The sequence below is a fragment of the Pristiophorus japonicus genome, chromosome 20 (genome assembly GCF_044704955.1).
Source record: "Pristiophorus japonicus isolate sPriJap1 chromosome 20, sPriJap1.hap1, whole genome shotgun sequence".
Taxonomy (NCBI): domain Eukaryota; kingdom Metazoa; phylum Chordata; class Chondrichthyes; family Pristiophoridae; genus Pristiophorus; species Pristiophorus japonicus.
Window position 1 is genome coordinate 74,603,343 of NC_091996.1, and position 9,857 is coordinate 74,613,199.

The 9,857-nt window shown below is 50.9% G+C and overlaps 1 pseudogene; it reads right to left on the bottom strand.

Moving 5' to 3' along the window:
• Nucleotides 1-1,126: 1,126 nt before the first annotated feature.
• On the bottom strand, nt 1,127-7,387 carry LOC139232581 (zinc finger protein 585A-like; annotated as a pseudogene).
• Nucleotides 7,388-9,857: the final 2,470 nt, after the last annotated feature.

The following is a 9,857-nucleotide window of genomic DNA, read 5'->3' on the forward strand; positions in this document are numbered from 1 at the left end:
TTCCTGGATGAAGGGGTTGACTTATGAAGAAAGGTTGAGCAGGTTGAGCCGATACTCACTGGAGTTTAGAAGAAATAGAGATGATCTTACTGAAACATAGATTCTGACGCGGCTCGACAGGGTGGATGCAGAGAGGATGTTTCCCCTCATGGCGAAATCTAGAACTAGGGGGCATAGTTTAATAAGGGGTCGCCCATTTAGAACTGAGTTGAGGAGGAATTTCTTCTCAGAAGTTCGTAAATCTGTGGAATTCTCTGCCCCAGAGAGCTGTGGAGGCTGGGTCATTAAATATATTTAAGGCGGAGATCGACAGATTTTTGAAATATATGGGAGTGAAGGATTATGGGGAGCGGGTGGGGAAGTGGAGCTGAATCCATGATCAGATCGGCCATGAATGGTGGAGCAGACCCAAGGGGCCGACTGGCCTACCCCTGCTTCTATTTCTTATATTTTCACCCCAACTCTCCAACCCACTCACCCCAACTCCTTCTTCACCCCAAATCCACTTCATCCTTACTTCCCCAAACTCCTCTTGCACTCATGCTCCCCAGCCCCCTCACCCAAACGCGTCTTTCACCCCGACTCTGCAAATCCCTCACCCCCACTTGTTCACCCCGATTCTCCGACCAATTCCCCCCAACTCCATCTGCACCACTACTCTCCAACCCCCTCATACAAACTCATCTTTCCCCTCGTCGATAACTCACTCCCCCCCCCCCCCACTCCACTTTCACCTGAGTGGATTAACTTTAAGACGAGATTTGCAGGCGTGATGCTCTATTCACACATCGAAGATGAGAGAGATGCTGTGGGGCACACGCTATGCCCAGTCGCTGAAAGTGATTAACAGACTGGGTTTTGTGTTTAGTGATCCCGGCGTGTTACCGATACATTCCCTGGATACCAAGGCTAGGAGAGGTACTCAGAGGTTTGGGGAGCTGGGAATTGTCCAAGAGAGTAACCGAAGGTATAAGAACTGAAATAATCTAAAGTTAGAAAGGAGAAAAGGCCCAAAAATGGAGAGGTCGGTAACAGGACATTAATTAGTCTCCTCTTATCTTGGAGACATCAAATATCGACACACTGTGTTTACATTTTTTTTTGATTTATTTGACATTTATCTTGAATATTAAACTGCAGCCCAATTATAGGGATTATTAACATCAGCAGAAACAAACACAAACTGTCAGAATGAACACTGTTCAGTCCTGGATGTGATTAACAGCAGAATCCAACTCCTGCAGTCACTGGTGAACTTGCTCGTGTCTCAGTAAGGAGAATGAACGAGAAAATCTAATCTCACATGGAGCAAGGAAACGGCTTCTTCCTGGTGTGAGCAAGTTACTGTGTAATGAGGCTGGATGACCGAGAGAATCCCTTCCCGCATTCGGATCAGGTGACTGGCCTCTCCGCCATGTGAACTCGCTGGTGTGTCAGCAGGTGGGATGACCGAGGGAATCCCTTCCCACATTCGGATCAGGTGACTGGCCTCTCCGCCGTGTGAACTCGCTGGTGTGTTAGCAGGTGGGATGACCGAGGGAATCCCTTCCCACATTCGGATCAGGTGACTGGCCTCTCCGTCGTGTGAACTCGCTGGTGTGTCAGCAGGTGGGATGACCGAGAGAATCCCTTCCCGCATTCGGATCAGGTGACTGGCCTCTCCCCCGTGTGAACTCGCTGGTGTGTCAGCAGGTGGGATGACCGAGGGAATCCCTTCCCGCATTCGGATCAGGTGACTGGCCTCTCCGCCGTGTGAACTCGCTGGTGTGTCAGGAGTTCAGATGACTTTCTGAACCTCTCCCCACACTGAGAGCAACAGAACGGTGTATCTGTGTGAATGAGCTGGTGTGTAATCAGTTCCTCAGAGGTTTTAAATCTGTTCCCACAGTCAGAGCAGTTAAACGGCAACTCCCAGGTGTGAATTCGCTGGTGTGTCAGCAGGTTGGATGACTGAATGAATCCCTTCCCACACATGGAACAGGTGAATGGCCTCTCCCCCGTGTGAATTCGCTGGTGTGTTAGCAGTTGGGATGACTGAGTGAATCCCTTCCCACACACGGAGCAGGTAAACGGCCTCTCCTCAGTGTGAACTCGCTGGTGTGTTCGAAGGCCAAATAAATTAATGAATTCCTTCCCACACACGGAGCAGGTGAACGGCCTCTCCTCAGTGTGAACTCGCTGGTGTGTCAGAAGGTCAGATGACTGTCTAAACCTCTCCCCACACTGAGAGCAACAGAACGGTGTATCTGTGTGAATGAGCTGGTGTGTAATCAGTTCCTCAGAGGTTTTAAATCTGTTCCCACAGTCAGAGCAGGTGAATCGCCTCTCCAAAGTGTGAATTCGCTGGTGTCTCAGCAGGGTTAATGACCGAGTGAAACTCTTCCTACACACAGTGCAGGTGAATGGCTTCTCCCCGGTGTGAACATACTGGTGTGTCAGAAGGTAGCGTGAGCGAGTGAATCCCTTCCCACACTCTGAGCAGGTGAACGGCCTCTCCTCAGTGTGAACTCGCTGGTGCGTCAGGAGCTCGGATGATTGAGTGAACCTCTCCCCACACCAAGAGCAACAGAACGGTGTTTGTGTGTGAATGAGCTGGTGTGTAATCATTTCCTCAGAGCTTTTAAATCCTTTCCCACAGTCAGGGCAGTTAAACGGCCTCTCCTCAGTGTGAACTCGCTGGTGTGTCAGAAGGTCAGATGACTTTCTGAACCTCTCCCCACACTGAGAGCAACAGAACGGTGTATCTGTGTGAATGAGCTGGTGTGTAATCAGTTCCTCAGAGGTTTTAAATCCCTTCCCACAGTCAGAGCAGGTGAACGGCCTCTCCACAGTGTGAATTCGCTGGTGTTTCCGCAGGGTGGATGACTGAGTGAATCCCTTCCCACACACGGAGCAGATGAACGGCCTCTCCCCAGTGTGAACATACTGGTGTGTCAGCAGGTAGCATGAGCGAGTGAATCCCTTCCCACACTTGGAGCAGGTGAATGGCCTCTCCTCCGTGTGATCTCGCTGGTGTGTCAGAAGGTCAGATGACTGAGCGAATCCCTTCCCACACTGAGAGCAACAGAACGGTGTATCAATGTGAATGAGCTTGTGTGTGATCATTTCCTCAGAACTTTTAAATCCTTTCCCACAGTCAAAGCATGTAAAAGGTCTTTCCCCAGTGTGAACTCGCTGGTGTCTCAGCAAGCTGGATGACTGAGTGAATCCCTTCCCACAGTCTCCACATTTCCACAGTTTGTTCATGGTGCGGGTGTCCTTGTGTGTCTCCAGGTTGGGCGATCAGTTGAAGCTTCTTCCTCACACACAACACGTGTACGGTTTCTCCCCGCTGGGAATGGTGCGATGGTTTTTCAGGCTGTGTAACAGGTTAAAGCTCTTTCCACAGTCAGTGCACTGGAACACTCTCACTCGGGTGTGTGTGTCTCGGTGCTTTTCCGGTCACACTGATGTTTGAAATCTTTTCCCAGACAGAAAAAACATTTCTCTTACAAAAAGCAAATTACTGCAGTGCTGGAAATCTGACAGAAAAACATTAAGTCAGCACTGTGAGTACAGATGGAAATTCGCAACACACGATTCTATGTGGAACAGTCTTTCCTCTCTCGTTCCCCGCCCCACACTCTCCCTCCTCCCCGCCCCACACACTCTCCCTCCTCCCCGCCCCACACGCTCTCCCTCCTCCCCGCCCCACACGCTCTCCCTCCTCCCCGCCCCACACGCTCTCCCTCCTCCCCGCCCCACACGCTCTCCCTCCTCCCCGCCCCACACGCTCTCCCTCCTCCCCGCCCCACACGCTCTCCCTCCTCCCCGCCCCACACGCTCTCCCTCCTCCCCGCCCCACACGCTCTCCCTCCTCCCCGCCCCACACACTCTCCCTCCTCCCCGTCCCACACGCTCTCCCTCCTCCCCGCCCCACACGCTCTCCCTCCTCCCCGCCCCACACGCTCTCCCTCCTCCCCGCCCCACACGCTCTCCCTCCTCCCCGCTCCACACGCTCTCCCTCCTCCCCGCCCCACACGCTCTCCCTCCTCCCCGTCCCACACGCTCTCCCTCCTCCCCGTCCCACACGCTCTCCCTCCTCCCCGTCCCACACGCTCTCCCTCCTCCCCGCTCCACACGCTCTCCCTCCTCCCCGCTCCACACGCTCTCCCTCCTCCCCGTCCCACACGCTCTCCCTCCTCCCCGCCCCACACGCTCTCCCTCCTCCCCGCCCCACACGCTCTCCCTCCTCCCCGCCCCACACGCTCTCCCTCCTCCCCGCCCCACACGCTCTCCCTCCTCCCCGCCCCACACGCTCTCCCTCCTCCCCGCCCCACACGCTCTCCCTCCTCCCCGCCCCACACTCTCTCCCTCCTCCCCGCCCCACACACTCTCCCTCCTCCCCGCCCCACACACTCTCCCTCCCTCCTCCCCGCCCCACACACTCTCCCTCCTCTCTGCACTGAAATCCAAACCCATCGCATCATCACCAACATTTTTCCTTTCGGTCGACCTTTCTCCCTCCCCTGAAGGTGCTGACTCTGGCTGGGTTCAGTTCGACACTCACTGGTTCCCCTCCCTCTCCTCCCCTGAAAATGCTGACTTTGACTGGGTTCAATTCTACACTCACTTGTTCCCCTCACTCTCTTCCCCTAAATCATAAAAATTTACAGCATGAAAGGAGGCCATTTTGGCCCATTGTATCCGTGACAGCCAACAAGAGGCTATCCAGCCCAATCCCACTTTCCAGCTCGAGGTCCATAGCCCTGCAGGTTACAGCACTTCAAGTACTTTTTAAATGTGGTGAGGGTTTCTGCCTCTCGCACCCTTTCAGGCAGTGAGTTCCATACCGCCACAACCCTCTGGGTGAAGAAATTTCCCCTCAAATCCCCTCTAAACCTTCCACCAATTACTTTAAATTTATGCCCCCGGTTGTTGACCCTTCTGCAAAGGGAAATAGACCCTTTCTATCCACTATATCTGAGCCCCATAATTTTATACACCTCAATGAGGTCTCCCCTCAGCCTCCTGTGTTCCAAGGGAAAAAAAAAACAGCCTATCCAATCTGTCCTCCTAGCTAAGATTCTCCACTCCCAGCAACATCCTCGGAAATCGCCTCTGTACCCTCTCCAGTGCAATCACATCCTTCCTGCAATGTGGTGACCAGAACTGCACCCAGCACTCCAGCTGTGGTCTAACTAGTGTTTTACACAGTTCAAGCATAAACTCCCCTGCTCTTGTATTCTATGCCTCAGCTAATAAAGGCAAGCATTCCATATGCCTTCTGAACCACCTTATCTACCTGGCCTACTACTTTCAGGGATCTGTGGACATGCATTCCAAGGTCCCTTTGTTCCTCTACACTTCTCAGTATCCTACCATTTAATCATTACCTCACATTTCTCCGGATTAAATTCTATTTTCCACTGTTCTGCCCACCTGACCAGTTGATTGATATCTTCCTACAGTTTGCAACTTTATTCTTCATTATCAACCACACAGCCGATTTTAGTATCATCTGCAAACTTCTTAAACACACCCCCTATATTTCCCCTGGATCAATGATGTATATCACAAAAAGCAAGGGATCCAGTACTCAGCCCTGCAGAGCCCCATTGGAAACAGCCTTCCAATTACAAAAACACCCATTACCCTCTGCTTTCTGCCTCTGAGCCAATTTTGGATCCAACTTGCCACTTTGCCCTGGATCCCATGGGCTTTTACTTTCGTGACCAGTCTGCCATGTGGGACTTTATCAAAAGACTTGCTGAAATCCATATACACTACATCATATGCACTGCCCTCATCGACCCTCCTGGTTACCTCCTCAAAAAATTCAATCAAGTTAGTCAGACACAACCTTCTCTTAACAAATCCGTGCTGACTGTCCTTGATTAATCCATGTCTTTCTAAAATGAAGATTTATCCTGTCCTTCAGAATTTTTTCCAATAATTTTCCCCCCATTGAGGTTAGGCTGACAGGCCTGTACTTACTCGGTCTATCCCTTTCTCCCTTTTTAAACAAAGGTACAATGTTAGCAGTCCTCCAGTCCTCTGGCACCACACCTGTAACTGGAGAGGATTGGAAAATGATGGTCAAGCCTCTGCTATTTCTTCTTTTGCTTCGCTTTAGAGCATGGGATACATTTCATCCGGGCCTGGGGACTTATCCACTTTCAAAGCTGCTAAACCCCATAATACGTCCTCTCTCGCTATGTTTATTTCATCTAATATTTCACACTCCTCCTCCTCGATAGCAGTATCTGCATCGCCCCTCTCCATTGTGAAAACAGACACAAACTATTCATTAAGAACCATACCCACATCTCTTGCTTCCACACACAGATTACCCTCATGGTCTCTAATAGGTTCTACCCTTTATTTAGTTATCCTTTTATTCTTAATATATCTATAAAACATATTTGGGTTTTCCTTGATTTTACTTGCCATTAATCTTTCATGTTCTCTCTTTGCTTTTCTAATATCTGTACTTTCTATACTCCAGAGATTCTGCAGTATTTAGCCCTCGGTATCTGTCATAAGTCTCCCTTTATTTCTTTATCCTACCCTGTATGTCCCTCGACATCCAGGGGGCTCTAGATTTGTTCGGCCTACCCTTTTTCTTTCAGGGCACATATTTGATCTGAACCCTCCGGATCTCCTCCTTGAATGCCTCCCACTGCTCTGACATTGATTTACCTTCAAGTCGCTGTTTCCAGTCCACTGTGGCCAAATCACTTCTCAGCTCAGCAAAGTTGGCTTTTCCCCAATTTAGAACTTTTATTCCTGGTCTATCCTTGTCCTTATCCATAACTACCTTAAATCTAACTGAATTGTGATCACTCGCACCTAAATGCTCTCCCACTGATACCCCTTCCACCTGCTCAGCTTCATTCCCTGAAACTAAATCCAGAACCGCCCCCTCCCGTGTTGGGCTTGCTACATGCTGGGTAAAAAAGTTCTCCTGAATGCATTTTAGGAATTCTACACCCTCTATAACCTTCACACTAATGTTGTCCCAGTTAATATTGGGATTGTTGAAATCCCCTTTTACTACCCTATAGTTTTTGCACTTCTCAGAAATCTGCCTACATATTTGCTCTTCTATCTATCTCTCACTGTTTGGGGATCTATAGTACACTCCCAGCAGTGTGATCGCCCCTTTTTTGTTTTTCAGTTTGACCCATATGGCCTCGTTTGATTATCTACACAAACATATCCCTCCTCACAGCTGTAATAGTTTCTTTAAGTGAAGGAGCTGACTCTGGCTGGGTTCAGTTCTACTCTCACTAGGGACAGGACCCTGGACCCCTTTATTGCAAGAGAGATGGAGTATAAAAGCAGGGAAGTCCTGCTACAACTGTACAGGAATTGATGATACAATTTTGGTCTCCGTATTTAAGGAGGGATATACTTGCATTGGCGGCTGTTCAGAGAAGGTTCATTGGGTTGATTCCAGAGACGAGGGGGTTGATTTATGAAGATAGGTTGAGTAGGTTGGGCCTATACTCATTGGAGTTCAGAAGAATGAGAGGTGATCTTATCAAAATATAAGATAATGAGGGGGCTCGACAAGGTGGATGCAGAGAGGATATTTCCACTCATCGGGGAAACTAAAACTAGGGGGCACAGTCTCAGAATAAGGGGCTGCCCATTTAAAACTGAGATGAGGAGAAATTGCTTCTCTCAGAGGGTTGTAAATCTGTGGAATTCGCTGCCTCAGAGAGCTGTGGCAGCAGGCTGGGTCACTGAAGATATTTAAGGCGGACAGACAGATTTTTGATAAGGCAGTGACGGGTTATGAGGAGCGGGCGGGGCAGTGGAGCTGAGCCCAGGATGTTACTGAATGGGGAGCAGGCCTGAGGGGCCGTAGGGCCTACTCCTGCTCCGAGGCCTGAGACCAGTCACCATTGACACGTCCAGCCGGGGCCCGGCGAGAAGCGGCGGCCGGTACCACAGCGGGTGTGTATGAGGCGGGTAATGCGGGGCCGGGGCCGGGGCCGGGGCCGCACTCGCTGTGTCCCCCGGGGTTTGTTAACCCACTACCCTCTTACCTGCTGCGGCCACTCGGCTTCCGCCACCCGCGCATGCTCAGCTCACACTGCCGGGTCCGCGCATGCTCAGCTCACACTGCCCGACCCGCGCGTGCTCACACTGCTGCGTCATCCTGTGTGTCATTTGGGCGCGACGCTTTCCCCTCAGACTGAACTCTCCCAGAATGCGGAGCGTCGCAGTTAACGCGGGTGGGGTGGGGATTAATGCTTGGACCCTTCTCCGAGGGATTATCAACCACATTGACAATTTTTGTATTATCTGCAAACTTCTTAGTCATACATTGAAGTCCAAATCATTGATATATAGCACAAAAAGTACTGAGCCCTGCGGCACCCCACTGGAAACAGCCTTCCAGTCACAAACACCTATCGACCATTACCCGCTGCTTCCTGCCTCTGAGCTAATTTTGGATCCAACTTGTCACTTTGTCCTGGATCCCATGGGCATTTACTTCCGTGACCAGTCTGCCATGTGGGACCCTAGCAAAAGCATTGCTAAAATCCATATACACAGCATCATACGCACTGCCCTCATCGACCCTCCTGGTTACCTCTACGGTAGAATATCCAGATGAAGAAGAAAGCTGTAGACTGCAGGAAGATATGAATGGACAGATCAGGTGGGCAGAACAGTGGCAAATGGAATGCAATCCAGAGAAGTGTAAGGTAATGCATTTGGCGAAAACTAACAAGGAAAGGGAATACACATTAAATGGTAGGACACTGAGAAGTGTAGAGGAACAAAGGGACCTTAGAGTTTATGTCCGTAGATCCCTGAAGGTCGCAGGCCAGGTCGATAAGGTGGTTAAGAAGGCATACAGAATACTTGCCTTTATTAGCCAAAGCATAGAATATAAGAGCAAGGAGGTTATGCTTGAACTGTATAAAACACTGGTTAGGCCACAGCTAGAGTACTGCGTGCAGTTCTGGTCACCACATTACAGGAAAGATGTGATTGCACTGGAGAGGAGATTTACGAGGATGTTGCCGGGACTGGAGAATTTTAGCTATGAGAACAGATTGGATAGGCTGGGTTTGTTTTCTTCGGAACAAAGGAGGCTGAGGGGAAACCTAATTGAAGTGTATAAAATTGAGTGCCCAAGATAGAGTGGATAGAAAGGACCTGTTTCCCTGAGCAGAGGGGTCAGCTGTGGCTCAGTTCGCTTCTGAGTCAGAAGGTTGTGCATTCAAGTCCCACACAAGGGACTTGAGCACAAAAATTCTCGGCTGACACTCCAGTGCAGTGCTGAGGGAGTGCTGCACTGTTGGCAGTGCCATCTTTCAGATGAGACGTTAAACCGAGACCCGTTCGTCGAGGAGGAGGCGGGAGTCCGGGATTGGAGGCCTATAAAAAGGCTGCGAGTTCAGCAGTTGGGAGTTCGTCGAGGAGGAGGCAAGAGTCCGGGGGCAGAGGCCGAAAAAGGTCACGAGTTCAGCAGTCGGGAGTTCGTCGAGGAGGAGGCGGGAGTCCGGGGTCGGAGGCCTATAAAAAGGCAGCGAGTTCAGCAGTCGGGAGTTCGGGGTCGGAGGCCTATAAAAAGGCCACGAGTTCAGCAGTCGGGAGTTTGTCGAGGAGGAGGCGGGAGTCCGGGGTCGGAGGCCTATAAAAAGGCAGCGAGTTCAGCAGTCGGGAGTTCGTCGAGGAGGAGGCGGGAGTCCGGGATCGGAGGCCTATAAAAAGGCCGTGAGTTCAGCAGTCGGGAGTTCGTCGAGGAGGAGGCGGGAGTCCGGGATCGGAGGCCTATAAAAAGGCAGCGAGTTCAGCAGTCGGGAGTTTGTCGAGGAGGAGGCGGGAGTCCGGGATCGGAGGCCTATAAAAAG